Source organism: Phyllobates terribilis, unplaced genomic scaffold (genome assembly GCF_046119375.1).
Source record: "Phyllobates terribilis strain yellow unplaced genomic scaffold, ASM4611937v1 Scaffold_102__1_contigs__length_5892047, whole genome shotgun sequence".
NCBI lineage: Eukaryota > Metazoa > Chordata > Amphibia > Anura > Dendrobatidae > Phyllobates > Phyllobates terribilis.
This window is the reverse complement of record NW_027362862.1, coordinates 4,132,958-4,159,602: the sequence shown is the minus strand read 5'-3', so window position 1 is coordinate 4,159,602 and position 26,645 is coordinate 4,132,958.

The following is a 26,645-nucleotide window of genomic DNA, read 5'->3' as shown; positions in this document are numbered from 1 at the left end:
ATTTTTTTTTATAACTTTTTTCAATTTTACCCCCGTGGGATATATATTCTACCCACACACATTTGGAACTCTCCTGGGGTGCCATCACACAGATTATTCTCTCATTTAGTGGATATTTTCACAAAAAAGTGAAATTTTCAAAAATCCAGAAAATTGGCTGAAAACGACTAAATATCAAGGACTCATTGGGCGATTCGCTCTGGAACTGAAATAGGAACGCTCACTGACATTTCTCCTATCTGAAAGTCTGATAAATGCCGGAAAAATTATTAAGTCCAAAAAAAATTTTTTTAAAACTTTTTTCAATTTTACCCCCGTGGGATATATATTCTACCCACACACATTTGGAACTCTCCTGGGGTACCCTCACACATATTATTCTCTCATTTAGTGGATATTTTCACAAAAAAGTGAAATTTTCAAAAATCCAGAAAATTGGCTGAAAACGACTAAATATCAAGGACTCATTGGGCGAATCGCTCTGGAACTGAAATCGGAACGCTCACTGACATTTCCCCTATGTGAAAGTCTGATAAACGCAGGAAAAATGACGAAGTCCAAAAAAAAAAAATTTTTCAACTTTTTTCAATTTTATCCCCGTGGGATATATATTCTACCCACACACATTTGAAACTCTCCTGGGGTACCCTCACACATATTATCTCATTTAGTGGATATTTTCACAAAAAAGTGAAATTTTCAAAAATCCTGAAAATTGGCTGAAAACGACTAAATATCAAGGACTCATTGGGCGAATCGCTCTGGAACTGAAATCGGAATGCTCACTGACATTTCCCCTATGTGAAAGTCTGAAAAACGCCGGAAAAATGACTAAGTTCAAAAAAAAATTTTTTTCAACTTTTTTCAATTTTACCAGTGTGGGATATATATTCTACCCACACACATTTGGAACTCTCCTGGGGTACCCTCACACATATTATTCTCTCATTTAGTGGATATTTTCACAAAAAAGTGAAATTTTCAAAAATCCAGAAAATTGGCTGAAAACGACTAAATATCAAGTACTCATTGGGCGAATCGCTCTGGAACTGAAATCGGAACGCTCACTGACATTTCCCCTATGTGAAAGTCTGATAAACGCAGGAAAAATGACTAAGTCCAAAAAAAAAAAATTTTTCAACTTTTTTCAATTTTTTCCCCGTGGGATATATATTCTACCCACACACATTTGGAACTCTCCTGGGGTACCCTCACACATATTATGCCCTCATTTAGTGGATATTTTCACAAAAAAGTGAAATTTTCAAAAATCCAGAAAATTGGCTGAAAACGACTAAATATCAAGGACTCATTGGGCGAATCGCTCTGGAACTGAAATCTGAACACTCACTGACTTTTCCCCTATCTGAAAGTCTGATAAATGCCGGAAAAATTACTAAGTCATAAAAAAAAATTTTTTCAACTTTTTTCAATTTTACCCCCGTGGGATACATATTCTACCCACACACATTTGGAACTCTCCTGAGATACCCTCACACATATTAAGTGGATATTTTCACAAAAAAAGTGAAATTTTCAAAAATCCAGAAAATTGGCTGAAAACGACTAAATATCAAGGACTCATTGGGCGAATCGCTCTGGAACTGAAATCGGAACGCTCACTGACATTTCCCCTATGTGAAAGTCTGATAAACTCCGGAAAAATGACTAAGTTCAAAAAAAAAATTTTTTCTACTTTTTTCAATTTTACCCCCGTGGGATATATATTCTACCCACACACATTTGGAACTCTCCTGGGGTACCCTCACACATATTATTCCCTCATTTAGTGGATATTTTCACAAAAAAGTGAAATTTTCAAAAATCCAGAAAATTGGCTGAAAACGACTAAATATCAAGGACTCATTGGGCGAATCGCTCTGGAACTGAAATCGGAACGCTCACTGACATTTCTCCTATCTGAAAGTCTGATAAATGCCGGAAAAATTATTAAGTCCAAAAAAAATTTTTTTTAAACTTTTTTCAATTTTAGCCCCGTGGGATATATATTCTACCCACACACATTTGGAACTCTCCTGGGGTACCCTCACACATATTATTCTCTCATTTAGTGGATATTTTCACAAAAAAGTGAAATTTTCAAAAATCCAGAAAATTGGCTGAAAACGACTAAATATCAAGGACTCATTGGGCGAATCACTCTGGAACTGAAATCGGAACGCTCACTGACATTTCCCCTATGTGAAAGTCTGATAAACGCAGGAAAAATGACTAAGTCCAAAAAAAAAAATTTTTCAACTTTTTTCAATTTTATCCCCGTGGGATATATATTCTACCTACACACATTTGGAACTCTCCTGGGGTACCCTCACACATATTATGCCCTCATTTAGTGGATATTTTCACAAAAAAGTGAAATTTTCAAAAATCCAGAAAATTGGCTGAAAACGACTAAATATCAAGGACTCATTGGGCGAATCGCTCTGGAACTGAAATCTGAACACTCACTGACTTTTCCCCTATCTGAAAGTCTGATAAATGCCGGAAAAATTACTAAGTCATAAAAAAAAAATTTTTCAACTTTTTTCAATTTTACCCCCGTGGGATATATATTCTACCCACACACATTTGGAACTCTCCTGGGGTACCCTCACACATATTAGTCCCTCATTTAGTGGATATTTTCACAAAAAAGTGAAATTTTCAAAAATCCTGAAAATTGGCTGAAAACGACTAAATATCAAGGACTCATTGGGCGTATCGCTCTGGAACTGAAATCGGAATGCTCACTGACATTTCCCCTATGTGAAAGTCTGATAAACGCAGGAAAAATGATGAAGTCCAAAAAAAATTTTTTTTCAACTTTTTTCAATTTTACCCCTGTGGGATATATATTCTACCCACACACATTTGGAACTCTCCTGGGGTACCCTCACACATATTATTCTCTCATTTAGTGGATATTTTCACAAAAAAGTGAAATTTTCAAAAATCCAGAAAATTGGCTGAAAACGACTAAATATCAAGGACTCATTGGGAGAATCGCTCTGGAAATGAAATCGGAACGCTCACTGACATTTCCCCTATGTGAAAGTCTGATAAACGCACGAAAAATGCCGAAGTCCAAAAAAAATTTTTTTTCAACTTTTTGCAATTTTACCCCTGTGGAATATATATTCTACCCACACACATTTGGACCTCTCCTGGGGTACCCTCACACATATTATTCTCTCATTTAGTGGATATTTTCAGAAAAAAGTGACATTTTCAAAAATCCAGAAAATTGGCTGAAAACGACTAAATATCAAGGACTCATTGGGCGAATCGCTCTGGAACTGAAATCGGAATGCTCACTGACATTTCCCCTATGTGAAAGTCTGATAAACGCCGGAAAAATGACTAAGTCCAAAAAAAAAAATTTTTCAACTTTTTTCAATTTTATCCCCGTGGGATATATATTCTACCCACACACATTTGGAACTCTCCTGGGGTACCCTCACACATATTATGCCCTCATTTAGTGGATATTTTAAAAAAAAAGTGAAATTTTCAAAAATCCAGAAAATTGGCTGAAAACTAATAAATATCAAGGACTCATTGGGCGAATCGCTCTGGAACTGAAATCGGAACGCTCACTGACATTTCCCCTATGTGAAAGGCTGATAAACGCCGGAAAAATGACTCAGTTCAAAAAAAAATTTTTTTCAACTTTTTTCAATTTTTCCCCTGTGGGATATATATTCTACCCACACACATTTGGAACTCCCCTGGGGTACCCTCACACATATTATTCCCTCATTTAGTGGATATTTTCACAAAAAAGTGAAATTTTCAAAAATCCAGAAAATTGGCTGAAAACGACTAAATATCAAGGACTCATTGGGTGAATCGCTCTGGAACTGAAATCGGAACGCTCACTGACATTTCCTCTATGTGAAAGTCTGATAAACGCAGGAAAAATGTCTAAGTCCAAAAAAAATTTTTTTTCAACTTTTTTCAATTTTACCCCCGTGGGATATATATTCTACCCACACACATTTGGAACTCTCCTGGGGTACCCTCACACATATTATGCCCTCATTTAGTGGATATTTTCACAAAAAATTGAATTTTTCAAAAATCCAGAAAATTGGCTGAAAACGAATAAATATCAAGGACTCATTGGGCGAATCGCTCTGGAACTGAAATCGGAACGCTCACTGACATTTCCCCTATGTGAAAGTCTGATAAACGCCGGAAAAATGACTCAGTTCAAAAAAAAAAAAATTTCAATTTTTCCCCTGTGGGATATATATTCTACCCACACACATTTGGAACTCCCCTGGGGTACCCTCACACATATTATTCCCTCATTTAGTGGATATTTTCACAAAAAAGTGAAATTTTCAAAAATCCAGAAAATTGGCTGAAAACGACTAAATATCAAGGACTCATTGGGCGAATCGCTCTGGAACTGAAATCGGAACACTCACTGACATTTCCCCTATGTGAAAGTCTGATAAACGCAGGAAAAATGTCTAAGTCCAAAAAAAATTTTTTTTCAACTTTTTTCAATTTTACCCCCGTGGGATATATATTCTACCCACACACATTTGGAACTCTCCTGGGGTACCCTCACACATATTATTCTCTCATTTAGTGGATATTTTTTAAAAAAAGTGAAATTTTCAAAAATCCAGAAAATTGGCTGAAAACAACTAAATATCAAGGACTCATTGGGCGAATCGCTCTGGAACTGAAATCGGAACGCTCACTGACATTTCCCCTATGTGAAAGTCTGATAAACGCAGGAAAAATGTCTAAGTCCAAAAAAAATTTTTTTTCAACTTTTTTCAATTTTACCCCCGTGGGATATATATTCTACCCACACACATTTGGAACTCTCCTGGGGTACCCTCACACATATTATTCTCTCATTTAGTGGATATTTTCACAAAAAAGTGAAATTTTCAAAAATCCAGAAAATTGGCTGAAAACGACTAAATATCAAGGACTCATTGGGCGAATCACTCTGGAACTGAAATCGGAACGCTCACTGACATTTCCCCTATGTGAAAGTCTGATAAACGCAGGAAAAATGACTAAGTCCAAAAAAAAAAATTTTTCAACTTTTTTCAATTTTATCCCCGTGGGATATATATTCTACCTACACACATTTGGAACTCTCCTGGGGTACCCTCACACATATTATGCCCTCATTTAGTGGATATTTTCACAAAAAAGTGAAATTTTCAAAAATCCAGAAAATTGGCTGAAAACGACTAAATATCAAGGACTCATTGGGCGAATCGCTCTGGAACTGAAATCTGAACACTCACTGACTTTTCCCCTATCTGAAAGTCTGATAAATGCCGGAAAAATTACTAAGTCATAAAAAAAAAATTTTTCAACTTTTTTCAATTTTACCCCCGTGGGATATATATTCTACCCACACACATTTGGAACTCTCCTGGGGTACCCTCACACATATTAGTCCCTCATTTAGTGGATATTTTCACAAAAAATTGAATTTTTCAAAAATCCAGAAAATTGGCTGAAAACGACTAAATATCAAGGACTCATTGGGCGAATCGCTCTGGAACTGAAATCGGAATGCTCACTGACATTTCCCCCATGTGAAAGTCTGATAAACGCAGGAAAAATGACGAAGTCCAAAAAAAAAAATTTTTCAACTTTTTTCAATTTTATCCCTGTGGGATATATATTCTACCCACACACATTTGGAACTCTCCTGGGGTACCCTTACACATATTATTCTCTCATTTAGTGGACATTTTCACAAAAAAGTGAAATTTTCAAAAATCCAGAAAATTGGCTGAAAACGACTAAATATCAAGGACTCATTGGGCGAATCGCTCTGGAACTGAAATCGGAACGCTCACTGACATTTCCCCTATGTGAAAGTCTGATAAACGCCGGAAAAATGACTAAGTTCAAAAAAAAATTTTTTTCAACTTTATTCAATTTTGCCCCCGTGGGATATATGTTCTACCCACACACATTTGGAACTCTCCTGGGGTACCCTCACACATATTATTCTCTCATTTAGTGGATATTTTCAGAAAAAAGTGAAATTTTCAAAAATCCAGAAAATTGGCTGAAAATGACTAAATATCAAGGACTCATTGGGCGAATCGCTCTGGAACTGAAATCGGAACGCTCACTGACATTTCCCCTATGTGAAAGGCTGATAAACGCCGGAAAAATGACTCAGTTCAAAAAAAAATTTTTTTCAACTTTTTTCAATTTTTCCCCTGTGGGATATATATTCTACCCACACACATTTGGTACTCCCCTGGGGTACCCTCACACATATTATTCCCTCATTTAGTGGATATTTTCACAAAAAAGTGAAATTTTCAAAAATCCAGAAAATTGGCTGAAAACGACTAAATATCAAGGACTCATTGGGCGAATCGCTCTGGAACTGAAATCGGAACACTCACTGACATTTCCCCTATGTGAAAGTCTGATAAACGCCGGAAAAATGACTAAGTTCAAAAAAAAATTTTTTTCAACTTTTTTCAATTTTACCCCCGTGGGATATATATTCTACCCACACACATTTGGAACTCTCCTGGGGTACCCTCACACATATTATTCCCTCATTTAGTGGATATTTTCACAAAAAAGTGAAATTTTCAAAAATCCAGAAAATTGGCTGAAAACGACTAAATATCAAGGACTCATTGGGCGAATCGCTCTGGAACTGAAATCTGAACGCTCACTGACTTTTCCCCTATCTGAAAGTCTGATAAATGCCGGAAAAATTACTAAGTCCAAAAAAAACTTTTTTTAAACTTTTTTCAATTTTACCCCCGTGGGATATATATTCTACCCACACACATTTGGAACTCTCCTGGGGTACCCTCACACATATTAGTCTCTCATTTAGTGGATATTTTCACAAAAAAGTGAAATTTTCAAAAATCCAGAAAAGTGGCTGAAAACGACTAAATATCAAGGACTCATTGGGCGAATCGCTCTGCTGAAATCGGAACGCTCACTGACATTTCCCCTATGTGAAAGTCTGATAAACGCAGGAAAAATGACAAAGTCCCCAAAAAATTTTTTTTCAACTTTTTTCAATTTTACCCCGTGGGATATATATTCTACCCACACACATTTGGAACTCTCCTGGGGTACCCTCACACATATTATTCTCTCATTTAGTGGATATTTTCAAAAAAAAGTGAAATTTTCAAAAATCCAGAAAATTAGCTGAAAACGACTAAATATCAAGGACTCATTGGGCGAATCGCTCTGGAACTGAAATCGGAACGCTCACTGAAATTTCCCCTATGTGAAAGGCTGATAAACGCCGGAAAAATGACTAAGTTAAAAAAAAAAATTTTTTCAACTTTTTTCAATTTTACCCCCGTGGGATATATATTCTGCCCACACACATTTGGAACTCTCCTGGGGTACCCTCACACATATTATTCTCTCATTTAGTGGATATTTTCACAAAAAAGTGAAATTTTCAAAAATCCAGAAAATTGGCTGAAAACGACTAAATATCAAGGACTCATTGGGCGAATCGCTCTGGAACTGAAATCGGAACGCTCACTGACATTTCCCCTATGTGAAAGTCTGATAAACGCAGGAAAAATCACTAAGTCCCAAAAAATTTTTTTTCAACTTTTTTCAATTTTACCCCCGTGGGATATATATTCTACCCACACACATTTGGAACTCTCCTGGGGTACCCTCACACATATTATTCCCTCATTTAGTGGATATTTTCACAAAAAAGTGAAATTTTCAAAAATCCAGAAAATTGGCTGAAAACGACTAAATATCAAGGACTCATTGGGCGAATCGCTCTGGAACTGAAATCGGAACGCTCACTGACATTTCCCCTATGTGAAAGTCTGATAAACGCAGGAAAAATGACAAAGTCCAAAAAAAATTTTTTTTCAACTTTTTTCAATTTTACCCCCGTGGGATATATATTCTACCCACACACATTTGGAACTCTCCTGGTGTACCCTCACACATATTAGTCTCTCATTTAGTGGATATTTTCACAAAAAAGTGAAATTTTCAAAAATCCAGAAAATTGGCTGAAAACGACTAAATATCAAGGACTCATTGGGCGAATCGCTCTGGAACTGAAATCGGAACGCTCCCTGACATTTCCCTTATGTGAAAGTCTGATAAACGCAGGAAAAATGACAAAGTCCCCAAAAAAATTTTTTTCAACTTTTTTCAATTTTACCCCCGTGGGATATATATTCTACCCACACACATTTGGAACTCCCCTGGGGTACCCTCACACATATTATTCGCTCATTTAGTGGATCTTTTCACAAAAAAGTGAAATTTTCAAAAATCCAAAAAATTAGCTGAAAACGACTAAATATCAAGGACTCATTGGGCGAATCGCTCTGGAACTGAAATCGGAACGCTCACTGACATTTCCCCTATGTGAAAGTCTGATAAACGCCGGAAAAATGACTAAGTTCAAAAAAAATTTTTTATCAACTTTTTTCAATTTTACCCCCGTGGGATATATATTCTACCCACACACATTTGGAACTCCCCTGGGGTACCCTCACACATATTATTCCCTCATTTAGTGGATATTTTCACAAAAAAGTGAAATTTTCAAAAATCCAGAAAATTGGCTGAAAACGACTAAATATCAAGGACACATTGGGCGCATCGCTATGGAACTGAAATCTGAACGCTCACTGACATTTCCCCTATGTGAAAGTCTGATAAACGCAGGAAAAATGGCTAAGTTCAAAAAAAATTTTTTTTCAACTTTTTTCAATTTTACCCCCGTGGGATATATATTCTACCCACACACATTTGGAACTCTCCTGGGGTACCCTCACACATATTATTCCCTCATTTAGTGGATATTTTCACAAAAAAGTGAAATTTTCAAAAATCCAAAAAATTAGCTGAAAACGACTAAATATCAAGGACTCATTGGGCGAATCGCTCTGGAACTGAAATCGGAACGCTCACTGACATTTCCCCTATGTGAAAGTCTGATAAACGCCGGCAAAATGACTAAGTTCAAAAAAAAATTTTTATCAACTTTTTTCAATTTTACCCCCGTGGGATATATATTCTACCCACACACATTTGGAACTCCCCTGGGGTACCCTCACACATATTATTCCCTCATTTAGTGGATATTTTCACAAAAAAGTGAAATTTTCAAAAATCCAGAAAATTGGCTGAAAACGACTAAATATCAAGGACACATTGGGCGAATCGCTATGGAACTGAAATCTGAACGCTCACTGACATTTCCCCTATGTGAAAGTCTGATAAATGCAGGAAAAATGACTAAGTCCAAAAAAAATAATTTTTAAACTTTTTTCAATTTTACCCCCGTGGGATATATACTCTACCCACACACAGTTGGAACTCTCCTGGTGTACCCTCACACATATTATTCCCTCATTTAGTGGATATTTTCACAAAAAAGTGAAATTTTCAAAAATCCAGAAAATTGGCTGAAAACGACTAAATATCAAGGACTCATTGGGCGAATCGCTCTGGAACTGAAATCGGAACGCTCACTGACATTTCCCCTATCTGAAAGTCTGATAAATGCCGGAAAAATTACTAAGTCCAAAAAAATTTTTTTTAAACTTTTTTCAATTTTACCCCCGTGGGATATATATTCTACCCACACACATTTGGAACTCTCCTGGGGTACCCTCACACATATTAGTCTCTCATTTAGTGGATATTTTCACAAAAAAGTGAAATTTTCAAAAATCCAGAAAATTGGCTGAAAACGACTAAATATCAAGGACTCATTGGGCGAATCGCTCTGCTGAAATCGGAACGCTCACTGACATTTCCCCTATGTGAAAGTCTGATAAACGCAGGAAAAATGACAAAGTCCCAAAAAATTTTTTTTTCAACTTTTTTCAATTTTTCCCCTGTGGGATATATATTCTACCCACACACAGTTGGAACTCCCCTGGGGTACCCTCACACATATTATTCCCTCATTTAGCGGATATTTTCACAAAAAAGTGAACTTTTCAAAAATACAGAAAATTGGCTGAAAACGACTAAATATCAAGGACTCATTGGGCGAATCGCTCTGGAACTGAAATCGGAACGCTCACTGACATTTCCCCTATGTGAAAGTCTGATAAATGCAGGAAAAATGTCTAAGTCCAAAAAAAATTTTTTTTCAACTTTTTTCAATTTTACCCCCGTGGGATATATATTCTACCCACACACATTTGGAACTCTCCTGGGGTACCCTCACACATATTATGCCCTCATTTAGTGGATATTTTCACAAAAAATTGAATTTTTCAAAAATCCAGAAAATTGGCTGAAAACGACTAAATATCAAGGACTCATTGGGCGAATTGCTCTGGAACTGAAATCGGAATGCTCACTGACATTTCCCCCATGTGAAAGTCTGATAAACGCAGGAAAAATGACGAAGTCCAAAAAAAAAAATTTTTCAACTTTTTTCAATTTTATCCCTGTGGGATATATATTCTACCCACACACATTTAGAACTCTCCTGGGGTACCCTTACACATATTATTCTCTCATTTAGTGGACATTTTCACAAAAAAGTGAAATTTTCAAAAATCCAGAAAATTGGCTGAAAAGGACAAAATATCAAGGACTCATTGGGCGAATCGCTCTGGAACTGAAATCGGAACGCTCACTGACATTTCCCCTATGTGAAAGTCTGATAAACGCCGGAAAAATGACTAAGTTAAAAAAAAAAATTTTTTCAACTTTTTTCAATTTTACCCCCGTGGGATATATATTCTACCCACACACATTTGGAACTCTCCTGGGGTACCCTCACACATATTATTCTCTCATTTAGTGGATATTTTCACAAAAAAGTGAAATTTTCAAAAATCCAGAAAATTGGCTGAAAACGACTAAATATCAAGGACTCATTGGGCGAATCGCTCTGGAACTGAAATCGGAACGCTCACTGACATTTCCCCTATGTGAAAGTCTGATAAACGCAGGAAAAATGACTAAGTCCAAAAAAAAAAATTTTTCAACTTTTTTCAATTTTATCCCTGTGGGCTATATATTCTACCCACACACATTTGGAACTCTCCTGGGGTACCCTTACACATATTATTCTCTCATTTAGTGGACATTTTCACAAAAAAGAGAAATTTTCAAAAATCCAGAAAATTGGCTGAAAACGACTAAATATCAAGGACTCATTGGGCGAATCGCTCTGGAACTGAAATCGGAACGCTCACTGACATTTCCCCTATGTGAAAGTCTGATAAACGCCGGAAAAATGACTAAGTTCAAAAAAAAATTTTTTTCAACTTTTTTCAATTTTACCCCCGTGGGATATATGTTCTACCCACACACATTTGGAACTCTCCTGGGGTACCCTCACACATATTATTCTCTCATTTAGTGGATATTTTCAGAAAAAAGTGAAATTTTCAAAAATCCAGAAAATTGGCTGAAAATGACTAAATATCAAGGACTCATTGGGCGAATCGCTCTGGAACTGAAATCGGAACGCTCACCGACATTTCCCCTATGTGAAAGGCTGATAAACGCTGGAAAAATGACTCAGTTCAAAAAAAAATTTTTTTCAACTTTTTTCAATTTTTCCCCTGTGGGATATATATTCTACCCACACACATTTGGAACTCCCCTGGGGTACCCTCACACATATTATTCCCTCAGTTAGTGGATATTTTCACAAAAAAGTGAAATTTTCAAAAATCCAGAAAATTGGCTGAAAACAACTAAATATCAAGGACTCATTGGGCGAATCGCTCTGGAACTGAAATCTGAACGCTCACTGACTTTTCCCCTATCTGAAAGTCTGACAAATGCCGGAAAAATTACTAAGTCCAAAAAAAATTTTTTTTCAACTTTTTTCAATTTTACCCCCGTGGGATATATATTCTACCCACACACATTTGGAACTCTCCTGGGGTACCCTCACACATATTATTCCCTCATTTAGTGGATATTTTCACAAAAAAGTGAAATTTTCAAAAATCCAAAAAATTAGCTGAAAACGACTAAATATCAAGGACTCATTGGGCGAATCGCTCTGGAACTGAAATCGGAACGCTCACTGACATTTCCCCTATGTGAAAGTCTGATAAACGCCGGCAAAATGACTAAGTTCAAAAAAAAATTTTTATCAACTTTTTTCAATTTTACCCCCGTGGGATATATATTCTACCCACACACATTTGGAACTCCCCTGGGGTACCCTCACACATATTATTCCCTCATTTAGTGGATATTTTCACAAAAAAGTGAAATTTTCAAAAATCCAGAAAATTGGCTGAAAACGACTAAATATCAAGGACACATTGGGCGAATCGCTATGGAACTGAAATCTGAACGCTCACTGACATTTCCCCTATGTGAAAGTCTGATAAACGCAGGAAAAATGACTAAGTCCAAAAAAAATAATTTTTAAACTTTTTTCAATTTTACCCCCGTGGGATATATACTCTACCCACACACAGTTGGAACTCTCCTCGGGTACCCTCACACATATTATTCCCTCATTTAGTGGATATTTTCACAAAAAAGTGAAATTTTCAAAAATCCAGAAAATTGGCTGAAAACGACTAAATATCAAGGACTCATTGGGCGAATCGCTCTGGAACTGAAATCGGAACGCTCACTGACATTTCCCCTATCTGAAAGTCTGATAAATGCCGGAAAAATTACTAAGTCCAAAAAAAACTTTTTTTAAACTTTTTTCAATTTTACCCCCGTGGGATATATATTCTACCCACACACATTTGGAACTCTCCTGGGGTACCCTCACACATATTAGTCTCTCATTTAGTGGATATTTTCACAAAAAAGTGAAATTTTCAAAAATCCAGAAAATTGGCTGAAAACGACTAAATATCAAGGACTCATTGGGCGAATCGCTCTGCTGAAATCGGAACGCTCACTGACATTTCCCCTATGTGAAAGTCTGATAAACGCAGGAAAAATGACAAAGTCCCAAAAAAATTTTTTTTCAACTTTTTTCAATTTTACCCCGTGGGATATATATTCTACCCACACACATTTGGAACTCTCCTGGGGTACCCTCACACATATTATTCTCTCATTTAGTGGATATTTTCAAAAAAAAGTGAAATTTTCAAAAATCCAGAAAATTAGCTGAAAACGACTAAATATCAAGGACTCATTGGGCGAATCGCTCTGGAACTGAAATCGGAACGCTCACTGACATTTCCCCTATGTGAAAGGCTGATAAACGCCGGAAAAATGACTCAGTTCATAAAAAAAAATTTTTCAACTTTTTTCAATTTTTCCCCTGTGGGATATATATTCTACCCACACACATTTGGAACTCCCCTGGGGTACCCTCACACATATTATTCCCTCATTTAGTGGATATTTTCACAAAAAAGTGAACTTTTCAAAAATACAGAAAATTGGCTGAAAACGACTAAATATCAAGGACTCATTGGGCGAATCGCTCTGGAACTGAAATCGGAACGCTCACTGACATTTCCCCTATGTGAAAGTCTGATAAATGCAGGAAAAATGTCTAAGTCCAAAAAAAATTTTTTTTCAACTTTTTTCAATTTTACCCCCGTGGGATATATATTCTACCCACACACATTTGGAACTCTCCTGGGGTACCCTCACACATATTATGGCCTCATTTAGTGGATATTTTCACAAAAAATTGAATTTTTCAAAAATCCAGAAAATTGGCTGAAAACGACTAAATATCAAGGACTCATTGGGCGAATTGCTCTGGAACTGAAATCGGAATGCTCACTGACATTTCCCCCATGTGAAAGTCTGATAAACGCAGGAAAAATGACGAAGTCCAAAAAAAAAAATTTTTCAACTTTTTTCAATTTTATCCCTGTGGGATATATATCCTACCCACACACATTTGGAACTCTCCTGGGGTACCCTTACACATATTATTCTCTCATTTAGTGGACATTTTCACAAAAAAGCGAAATTTTCAAAAATCCAGAAAATTGGCTGAAAACGACAAAATATCAAGGACTCATTGGGCGAATCGCTCTGGAACTGAAATCGGAACGCTCACTGACATTTCCCCTATGTGAAAGTCTGATAAACGCAGAAAAAATGACTAAGTCCAAAAAAAAAATTTTTTCAACTTTTTTCAATTTTATCCCCGTGGGATATATATTCTACCCACACACATTTGGAACACTCCTGGGGTACCCTCACACATATTATGCCCTCATTTAGTGGATATTTTCACAAAAAAGTGAAATTTTCAAAAATCCAGAAAATTGGCTGAAAACGACTAAATATCAAGGACTCATTGGGCGAATCGCTCTGGAACTGAAATCGGAACGCTCACTGACATTTCCCCTATGTGAAAGTCTGATAAACGCAGGAAAAATGACTAAGTTCAAAAAAAAATTTTTTTCAACTTTTTTCAATTTTACCCCCGTGGGATATATGTTCTACCCACACACATTTGGAACTCTCCTGGGGTACCCTCACACATATTATTCTCTCATTTAGTGGATATTTTCAGAAAAAAGTGAAATTTTCAAAAATCCAGAAAATTGGCTGAAAATGACTAAATATCAAGGACTCATTGGGCGAATCGCTCTGGAACTGAAATCGGAACGCTCACCGACATTTCCCCTATGTGAAAGGCTGATAAACGCCGGAAAAATGACTCAGTTCAAAAAAAAATTTTTTTCAACTTTTTTCAATTTTTCCCCTGTGGGATATATATTCTACCCACACACATTTGGAACTCCCCTGGGGTACCCTCACACATATTATTCCCTCATTTAGTGGATATTTTCACAAAAAAGTGAAATTTTCAAAAATCCAGAAAATTGGCTGAAAACAACTAAATATCAAGGACTCATTGGGCGAATCGCTCTGGAACTGAAATCTGAACGCTCACTGACTTTTCCCCTATCTGAAAGTCTGACAAATGCCGGAAAAATTACTAAGTCTAAAAAAAATTTTTTTTCAACTTTTTTCAATTTTACCCCCGTGGGATATATATTCTACCCACACACATTTGGAACTCTCCTGGGGTACCCTCACACATATTATTCTCTCATTTAGTGGATATTTTCACAAAAAAGTGAAATTTTCAAAAATCCAGAAAATTGGCTGAAAACGACTAAATATCAAGGACTCATTGGGCGAATCGCTCTGGAACTGAAATCTGAACGCTCACTGACATTTCCCCTATCTGAAAGTCTGATAAATGCCGGAAAAATTACTAAGTCCAAGAAAAAAATTTTTTAAACTTTTTTCAATTTTACCCCCGTAGGATATATATTCTACCCACACACATTTGGAACTCTCCTGGGGTACCCTCACACATATTATTCTCTCATTTAGTGGATATTTTCACAAAAAAGTGAAATTTTCAAAAATCCAGAAAATTGGCTGAAAACGACTAAATATCAAGGACTCATTGGGCGAATCGCTCTGGAACTGAAATCTGAACGCTCACTGACATTTCCCCTATCTGAAAGTCTGATAAATGCCGGAAAAATTACTAAGTCCAAGAAAAAATTTTTTAAAACTTTTTTCAATTTTACCCCCGTGGGATATATATTCTACCCACACACATTTGGAACTCTCCTGGGGTACCCTCACACATATTATTCTCTCATTTAGTGGATATTTTCACAAAAAAGTGAAATTTTCAAAAATCCAGAAAATTGGCCGAAAATGAATAAATATCAATGACTCATTGGGCGAATCGCTCTGGAACTGAAATCGGAACGCTCACTGACATTTCCCCTATGTGAAAGTCTGATAAATGCCGGAAAAATGACTAAGTTCAAAAAAAATTTTTTCAACTTTTTTCAATTTTACCCCCGTGGGATATATATTCTACCCACACACATTTGGAACTCTCCTGGGGTACCCTCACACATATTATTCCCTCATTTAGTGGATATTTTCACAAAAAAGTGAAATTTTCAAAAATCCAGAAAATTGGCTGAAAACGACTAAATATCAAGGACTCATTGGGCGAATCGCTCTGGAACTGAAATCGGAACGCTCACTGACATTTCCCCTATGTGAAAGTCTGATAAACGCAGGAAAAATGACAAAGTCCCAAAAAAATTTTTTTTCAACTTTTTTCAATTTTACCCCCGTGGGATATATATTCTACCCACACACATTTGGAACTCTCCTGGGGTACCCTCACACATATTATTCTCTCATTTAGTGGATATTTTCACAAAAAAGTGAAATTTTCAAAAATCCAGAAAATTGGCTGAAAACGACTAAATATCAAGGACTCATTGGGCGAATCGCTCTGGAACTGAAATCTGAACGCTCACTGACATTTCCCCTATCTGAAAGTCTGATAAATGCCGGAAAAATTACTAAGTCCAAGAAAATTTTTTTTTAAACTTTTTTCAATTTTACCCCCGTGGGATATATATTCTACCCACACATATTTGGAACTCTCCTGGGGTACCCTCACACATATTATTCTCTCATTTAGTGGATATTTTCACAAAAAAGTGAAATTTTCAAAAATCCAGAAAATTGGCTGAAAACGACTAAATATCAAGGACTCATTGGGCGAATCGCTCTGGAACTGAAATCGGAATGCTCACTGACATTTCCCCTATGTGAAAGTCTGATAAACGCAGGAAAAATGACAAAGTCTAAAAAAAATTATTTTTCAACTTTTTTCAATTTTACCCCCGTGGGATATATATTCTACCCACACACATTTGGAACTCTCCTGGGGTACCCTCACACATATTATTCTCTCATTTAGTGGATATTTTCACAAAAAAGTGAAATTTTCAAAAATCCAGAAAATTAGCTGAAAATGACTAAATATCAAGGACTCATTGGGCGAATCGCTCTGGAACTGAAATCTGAACGCTCACTGACATTTCCCCTATCTGAAAGTCTGATAAATGCCGGAAAAATTACTAAGTCCAAGAAAAAATTTTTTGAAACTTTTTTCAATTTTACCCCCGTGGGATATACATTCTACCCACACACATTTGGAACTCTCCTGGGGTACCCTCACACATATTAGTCTCTCATTTAGTGGATATTTTCACAAAAAAGTGAAATTTTCAAAAATCCAGAAAATTGGCTGAAAACGACTAAATATCAAGGACTCATTGGGCGAATCGCTCTGGAACTGAAATCGGAACGCTCACTGACATTTCCCTTATGTGAAAGTCTGATAAACGCAGGAAAAATGACAAAGTCCCAAAAAAAATTTTTTTTCAACTTTTTTCAATTTTACCCCCGTGGGATATATATTCTACCCACACACATTTGGAACTCTCCTGGGGTACCCTCACACATATTAGTCTCTCATTTAGTGGATATTTTCACAAAAAAGTGAAATTTTCAAAAATCCAGAAAATTGGCTGAAAACGACTAAATATCAAGGACTCATTGGGCGAATCGCTCTGGAACTGAAATCGGAACGCTCACTGACATTTCCCCTATGTGAAAGTCTGATAAACGCCGGAAAAATGACTAAGTTCAAAAAAAATTTTTTTAAACTTTTTTCAATTTTACCCCCGTGGGATATATATTCTACCCACACACATTTGGAACTCCCCTGGGGTACCCTCACACATATTATTCCCTCATTTAGTGGATATTTTCACAAAAAAGTGAAATTTTCAAAAATCCAAAAAATTAGCTGAAAACGACTAAATATCAAGGACTCATTGGGCGAATCGCTCTGGAACTGAAATCGGAACGCTCACTGACATTTCCCCTATGTGAAAGTCTGATAAACGCAGGAAAAATGACTAAGTCCAAAAAAAAAAATTTTTCAACTTTTTTCAATTTTATCCCTGTGGGCTATATATTCTACCCACACACATTTGGAACTCTCCTGGGGTACCCTTACACATATTATTCTCTCATTTAGTGGACATTTTCACAAAAAAGAGAAATTTTCAAAAATCCAGAAAATTGGCTGAAAACGACTAAATATCAAGGACTCATTGGGCGAATCGCTCTGGAACTGAAATCGGAACGCTCACTGACATTTCCCCTATGTGAAAGTCTGATAAACGCCGGAAAAATGACTAAGTTCAAAAAAAAAATTTTTTCAACTTTTTTCAATTTTACCCCCGTGGGATATATGTTCTACCCACACACATTTGGAACTCTCCTGGGGTACCCTCACACATATTATTCTCTCATTTAGTGGATAATTTCAGAAAAAAGTGAAATTTTCAAAAATCCAGAAAATTGGCTGAAAATGACTAAATATCAAGGACTCATTGGGCGAATCGCTCTGGAACTGAAATCGGAACGCTCACCGACATTTCCCCTATGTGAAAGGCTGATAAACGCCGGAAAAATGACTCAGTTCAAAAAAAAATTTTTTTCAACTTTTTTCAATTTTTCCCCTGTGGGATATATATTCTACCCACACACATTTGGAACTCCTCTGGGGTACCCTCACACATATTATTCCCTCATTTAGTGGATATTTTCACAAAAAAGTGAAATTTTCAAAAATCCAGAAAATTGGCTGAAAACAACTAAATATCAAGGACTCATTGGGCGAATCGCTCTGGAACTGAAATCTGAACGCTCACTGACTTTTCCCCTATCTGAAAGTCTGACAAATGCCGGAAAAATTACTAAGTCCAAAAAAAATTTTTTTTCAACTTTTTTCAATTTTACCCCCGTGGGATATATATTCTACCCACACACATTTGGAACTCTCCTGGGGTACCCTCACACATATTATTCTCTCATTTAGTGGATATTTTCACAAAAAAGTGAAATTTTCAAAAATCCAGAAAATTGGCTGAAAACGACTAAATATCAAGGACTCATTGGGCGAATCGCTCTGGAACTGAAATCTGAACGCTCACTGACATTTCCCCTATCTGAAAGTCTGATAAATGCCGGAAAAATTACTAAGTCCAAGAAAAAAATTTTTTTTCAACTTTTTTCAATTTTACCCCCGTGGGATATATATTCTACCCACACACATTTGGAACTCTCCTGGGGTACCCTCACACATATTATTCTCTCATTTAGTGGATATTTTCACAAAAAAGTGAAATTTTCAAAAATCCAGAAAATTGGCTGAAAACGACTAAATATCAAGGACTCATTGGGCGAATCGCTCTGGAACTGAAATCGGAACGCTCACTGACATTTCCCCTATGTGAAAGTCTGATAAACGCAGGAAAAATGACAAAGTCTAAAAAAAATTATTTTTCAACTTTTTTCAATTTTACCCCCGTGGGATATATATTCTACCCACACACATTTGGAACTCTCCTGGGGTACCCTCACACATATTATTCTCTCATTCAGTGGATATTTTCACAAAAAAGTGAAATTTTCAAAAATCCAGAAAATTAGCTGAAAATGACTAAATATCAAGGACTCATTGGGCGAATCGCTCTGGAACTGAAATCTGAACGCTCACTGACATTTCCCCTATCTGAAAGTCTGATAAATGCCAGAAAAATTACTAAGTCCAAGAAAAAATTTTTTGAAACTTTTTTCAATTTTACCCCCGTGGGATATATATTCTACCCACACACATTTGGAACTCTCCTGGGGTACCCTCACACATATTATTCTCTCATTTAGTGGATATTTTCACAAAAAAGTGAAATTTTCAAAAATCCAGAAAATTGGCTGAAAACGACTAAATATCAAGGACTCATTGGGCGAATCGCTCTGGAACTGAAATCGGAACGCTCACTGACATTTCCCCTATGTGAAAGTCTGATAAACGCAGGAAAAATCACTAAGTCCAAAAATATTTTTTTTCAACTTTTTTCAATTTTACCCCCGTGGGATATATATTCTACCCACACACATTTGGAACTCTCCTGGGGTACCCTCACACATATTATTCCCTCATTTAGTGGATATTTTCACAAAAAAGTGAAATTTTCAAAAATCCAGAAAATTGGCTGAAAACGACTAAATATCAAGGACTCATTGGGCGAATCGCTCTGGAACTGAAATCGGAACGCTCACTGACATTTCCCCTATGTGAAAGTCTGATAAACGCAGGAAAAATGGCTAAGTTCAAAAAAAAATTTTTTTCAACTTTTTTCAATTTTACCCCCGTGGGATATATATTCTACCCACACACATTTGGAACTCTCCTGGGGTACCCTCACACATATTATTCCCTCATTTAGTGGATATTTTCACAAAAAAGTGAAATTTTCAAAAATCCAAAAAATTAGCTGAAAACGACTAAATATCAAGGACTCATTGGGCGAATCGCTCTGGAACTGAAATCGGAACGCTCACTGACATTTCCCCTATGTGAAAGTCTGATAAACGCCGGCAAAATGACTAAGTTCAAAAAAAAATTTTTATCAACTTTTTTCAATTTTACCCCCGTGGGATATATATTCTACCCACACACATTTGGAACTCCCCTGGGGTACCCTCACACATATTATTCCCTCATTTAGTGGATATTTTCACAAAAAAGTGAAATTTTCAAAAATCCAGAAAATTGGCTGAAAACGACTAAATATCAAGGACACATTGGGCGAATCGCTATGGAACTGAAATCTGAACGCTCACTGACATTTCCCCTATGTGAAAGTCTGATAAACGCAGGAAAAATGACTAAGTCCAAAAAAAATAATTTTTAAACTTTTTTCAATTTTACCCCCGTGGGATATATACTCTACCCACACACAGTTGGAACTCTCCTCGGGTACCCTCACACATATTATTCCCTCATTTAGTGGATATTTTCACAAAAAAGTGAAATTTTCAAAAATCCAGAAAATTGGCTGAAAACGACTAAATATCAAGGACTCATTGGGCGAATCGCTCTGGAACTGAAATCGGAACGCTCACTGACATTTCCCCTATCTGAAAGTCTGATAAATGCCGGAAAAATTACTAAGTCCAAAAAAACTTTTTTTAAACTTTTTTCAATTTTACCCCCGTGGGATATATATTCTACCCACACACATTTGGAACTCTCCTGGGGTACCCTCACACATATTAGTCTCTCATTTAGTGGATATTTTCACAAAAAAGTGAAATTTTCAAAAATCCAGAAAATTGGCTGAAAACGACTAAATATCAAGGACTCATTGGGCGAATCGCTCTGCTGAAATCGGAACGCTCACTGACATTTCCCCTATGTGAAAGTCTGATAAACGCAGGAAAAATGACAAAGTCCCAAAAAAATTTTTTTTCAACTTTTTTCAATTTTACCCCGTGGGATATATATTCTACCCACACACATTTGGAACTCTCCTGGGGTACCCTCACACATATTATTCTCTCATTTAGTGGATATTTTCAAAAAAAAGTGAAATTTTCAAAAATCCAGAAAATTAGCTGAAAACGACTAAATATCAAGGACTCATTGGGCGAATCGCTCTGGAACTGAAATCGGAATGCTCACTGACATTTCCCCTATGTGAAAGGCTGATAAACGCCGGAAAAATGACTCAGTTCAAAAAAAAAATTTTTTCAACTTTTTTCAATTTTTCCCCTGTGGGATATATATTCTACCCACACACATTTGGAACTCCCCTGGGGTACCCTCACACATATTATTCCCTCATTTAGTGGATATTTTCACAAAAAAGTGAACTTTTCAAAAATACAGAAAATTGGCTGAAAACGACTAAATATAAAGGACTCATTGGGCGAATCGCTCTGGAACTGAAATCGGAACGCTCACTGACATTTCCCCTATGTGAAAGTCTGATAAATGCAGGAAAAATGTCTAAGTCCAAAAAAAATTTTTTTTCAACTTTTTTCAATTTTACCCCCGTGGGATATATATTCTACCCACACACATTTGGAACTCTCCTGGGGTACCCTCACACATATTATGCCCTCATTTAGTGGATATTTTCACAAAAAATTGAATTTTTCAAAAATCCAGAAAATTGGCTGAAAACGACTAAATATCAAGGACTCATTGGGCGAATTGCTCTGGAACTGAAATCGGAATGCTCACTGACATTTCCCCCATGTGAAAGTCTGATAAACGCAGGAAAAATGACGAAGTCCAAAAAAAAAAATTTTTCAACTTTTTTCAATTTTATCCCTGTGGGATATATATTCTACCCACACACATTTGGAACTCTCCTGGGGTACCCTCACACATATTATGCCCTCATTTAGTGGATATTTTCACAAAAAATTGAATTTTTCAAAAATCCAGAAAATTGGCTGAAAACGACTAAATATCAAGGACTCATTGGGCGAATTGCTCTGGAACTGAAATCGGAACGCTCACTGACATTTCCCTTACGTGAAAGTCTGATAAACGCAGGAAAAATGACAAAGTCCCAAAAAAAAATTTTTTCAACTTTTTTCAATTTTACCCCCGTGGGATATATATTCTACCCACACACATTTGGAACTCCCCTGGGGTACCCTCACACATATTATTCGCTCATTTAGTGGATATTTTCACAAAAAAGTGAAATTTTCAAAAATCCAAAAAATTAGCTGAAAACGACTAAATATCAAGGACTCATTGGGCGAATCGCTCTGGAACTGAAATCGGAACGCTCACTGACATTTCCCCTATGTGAAAGTCTGATAAACGCCGGCAAAATGACTAAGTTCAAAAAAAAATTTTTATCAACTTTTTTCAATTTTACCCCCGTGGGATATATATTCTACCCACACACATTTGGAACTCCCCTGGGGTACCCTCACACATATTATTCCCTCATTTAGTGGATATTTTCACAAAAAAGTGAAATTTTCAAAAATCCAGAAAATTGGCTGAAAACGACTAAATATCAAGGACACATTGGGCGAATCGCTATGGAACTGAAATCTGAACGCTCACTGACATTTCCCCTATGTGAAAGTCTGATAAACGCAGGAAAAATGACTAAGTCCAAAAAAAATAATTTTTAAACTTTTTTCAATTTTACCCCCGTGGGATATATACTCTACCCACACACAGTTGGAACTCTCCTCGGGTACCCTCACACATATTATTCCCTCATTTAGTGGATATTTTCACAAAAAAGTGAAATTTTCAAAAATCCAGAAAATTGGCTGAAAACGACTAAATATCAAGGACTCATTGGGCGAATCGCTCTGGAACTGAAATCGGAACGCTCACTGACATTTCCCCTATGTGAAAGTCTGATAAACGCAGGAAAAATGACTAAGTCCAAAAAAAAAAAATTTTCAACTTTTTTCAATTTTATCCCTGTGGGCTATATATTCTACCCACACACATTTGGAACTCTCCTGGGGTACCCTTACACATATTATTCTCTCATTTAGTGGACATTTTCACAAAAAAGAGAAATTTTCAAAAATCCTGAAAATTGGCTGAAAACGACTAAATATCAAGGACTCATTGGGCGAATTGCTCTGGAACTGAAATCGGAATGCTCACTGACATTTCCCCCATGTGAAAGTCTGATAAACGCAGGAAAAATGACGAAGTCCAAAAAAAAAAATTTTTCAACTTTTTTCAATTTTATCCCTGTGGGATATATATTCTACCCACACACATTTGGAACTCTCCTGGGGTACCCTCACACATATTATGCCCTCATTTAGTGGATATTTTCACAAAAAATTGAATTTTTCAAAAATCCAGAAAATTGGCTGAAAACGACTAAATATCAAGGACTCATTGGGCGAATTGCTCTGGAACTGAAATCGGAACGCTCACTGACATTTCCCTTACGTGAAAGTCTGATAAACGCAGGAAAAATGACAAAGTCCCAAAAAAAAATTTTTTCAACTTTTTTCAATTTTACCCCCGTGGGATATATATTCTACCCACACACATTTGGAACTCCCCTGGGGTACCCTCACACATATTATTCGCTCATTTAGTGGATATTTTCACAAAAAAGTGAAATTTTCAAAAATCCAAAAAATTAGCTGAAAACGACTAAATATCAAGGACTCATTGGGCGAATCGCTCTGGAACTGAAATCGGAACGCTCACTGACATTTCCCCTATGTGAAAGTCTGATAAACGCCGGCAAAATGACTAAGTTCAAAAAAAAATTTTTATCAACTTTTTTCAATTTTACCCCCGTGGGATATATATTCTACCCACACACATTTGGAACTCCCCTGGGGTACCCTCACACATATTATTCCCTCATTTAGTGGATATTTTCACAAAAAAGTGAAATTTTCAAAAATCCAGAAAATTGGCTGAAAACGACTAAATATCAAGGACACATTGGGCGAATCGCTATGGAACTGAAATCTGAACGCTCACTGACATTTCCCCTATGTGAAAGTCTGATAAACGCAGGAAAAATGACTAAGTCCAAAAAAAATAATTTTTAAACTTTTTTCAATTTTACCCCCGTGGGATATATACTCTACCCACACACAGTTGGAACTCTCCTCGGGTACCCTCACACATATTATTCCCTCATTTAGTGGATATTTTCACAAAAAAGTGAAATTTTCAAAAATCCAGAAAATTGGCTGAAAACGACTAAATATCAAGGACTCATTGGGCGAATCGCTCTGGAACTGAAATCGGAACGCTCACTGACATTTCCCCTATGTGAAAGTCTGATAAACGCAGGAAAAATGACTAAGTCCAAAAAAAAAAAATTTTCAACTTTTTTCAATTTTATCCCTGTGGGCTATATATTCTACCCACACACATTTGGAACTCTCCTGGGGTACCCTTACACATATTATTCTCTCATTTAGTGGACATTTTCACAAAAAAGAGAAATTTTCAAAAATCCTGAAAATTGGCTGAAAACGACTAAATATCAAGGACTCATTGGGCGAATCGCTCTGGAACTGAAATCGGAACGCTCACTGACATTTCCCCTATGTGAAAGTCTGATAAACGCCGGAAAAATGACTAAGTTCAAAAAAAAATTTTTTTCAACTTTTTTCAATTTTACCCCCGTGGGATATATGTTCTACCCACACACATTTGGAACTCTCCTGGGGTACCCTCACACATATTATTCTCTCATTTAGTGGATATTTTCAGAAAAAAGTGAAATTTTCAAAAATCCAGAAAATTGGCTGAAAATGACTAAATATCAAGGACTCATTGGGCGAATCGCTCTGGAACTGAAATCGGAACGCTCACCGACATTTCCCCTATGTGAAAGGCTGATAAACGCCGGAAAAATGACTCAGTTCAAAAAAAAATTTTTTTCAACTTTTTTCAATTTTTCCCCTGTGGGATATATATTCTACCCACACACATTTGGAACTCCCCTGGGGTACCCTCACACATATTATTCCCTCAGTTAGTGGATATTTTCACAAAAAAGTGAAATTTTCAAAAATCCAGAAAATTGGCTGAAAACAACTAAATATCAAGGACTCATTGGGCGAATCGCTCTGGAACTGAAATCTGAACGCTCACTGACTTTTCCCCTATCTGAAAGTCTGACAAATGCCGGAAAAATTACTAAGTCCAAAAAAAATTTTTTTTCAACTTTTTTCAATTTTACCCCCGTGGGATATATATTCTACCCACACACATTTGGAACTCTCCTGGGGTACCCTCACATATATTATTCCCTCATTTAGTGGATATTTTCACAAAAAAGTGAAATTTTCAAAAATCCAAAAAATTAGCTGAAAACGACTAAATATCAAGGACTCATTGGGCGAATCGCTCTGGAACTGAAATCGGAACGCTCACTGACATTTCCCCTATGTGAAAGTCTGATAAACGCCGGCAAAATGACTAAGTTCAAAAAAAATTTTTTATCAACTTTTTTCAATTTTACCCCCGTGGGATATATATTCTACCCACACACATTTGGAACTCTCCTGGGGTACCCTTACACATATTATTCTCTCATTTAGTGGACATTTTCACAAAAAAGTGAAATTTTCAAAAATCCAGAAAATTGGCTGAAAACGACAAAATATCAAGGACTCATTGGGCGAATCGCTCTGGAACTGAAATCGGAACGCTCACTGACATTTCCCCTATGTGAAAGTCTGATAAACGCCGGAAAAATGACTAAGTTAAAAAAAAAAAATTTTTCAACTTTTTTCAATTTTACCCCCGTGGGATATATATTCTACCCACACACATTTGGAACTCTCCTGGGGTACCCTCACACATATTATTCTCTCATTTAGTGGATATATTCACAAAAAAGTTAAACTTTCAAAAATCCAGAAAATTGGCTGAAAACGACTAAATATCAAGGACTCATTGGGCGAATCGCTCTGGAACTGAAATCGGAACGCTCACTGACATTTCCCCTATGTGAAAGTCTGATAAACGCAGGAAAAATGACTAAGTCCAAAAAAAAAAATTTTTCAACTTTTTTCAATTTTATCCCTGTGGGCTATATATTCTACCCACACACATTTGGAACTCTCCTGGGGTACCCTTACACATATTATTCTCTCATTTAGTGGACATTTTCACAAAAAAGAGAAATTTTCAAAAATCCAGAAAATTGGCTGAAAACGACTAAATATCAAGGACTCATTGGGCGAATCGCTCTGGAACTGAAATCGGAACGCTCACTGACATTTCCCCTATGTGAAAGTCTGATAAACGCCGGAAAAATGACTAAGTTCAAAAAAAAATTTTTTTCAACTTTTTTCAATTTTACCCCCGTGGGATATATGTTCTACCCACACACATTTGGAACTCTCCTGGGGTACCCTCACACATATTATTCTCTCATTTAGTGGATATTTTCAGAAAAAAGTGAAATTTTCAAAAATCCAGAAAATTGGCTGAAAATGACTAAATATCA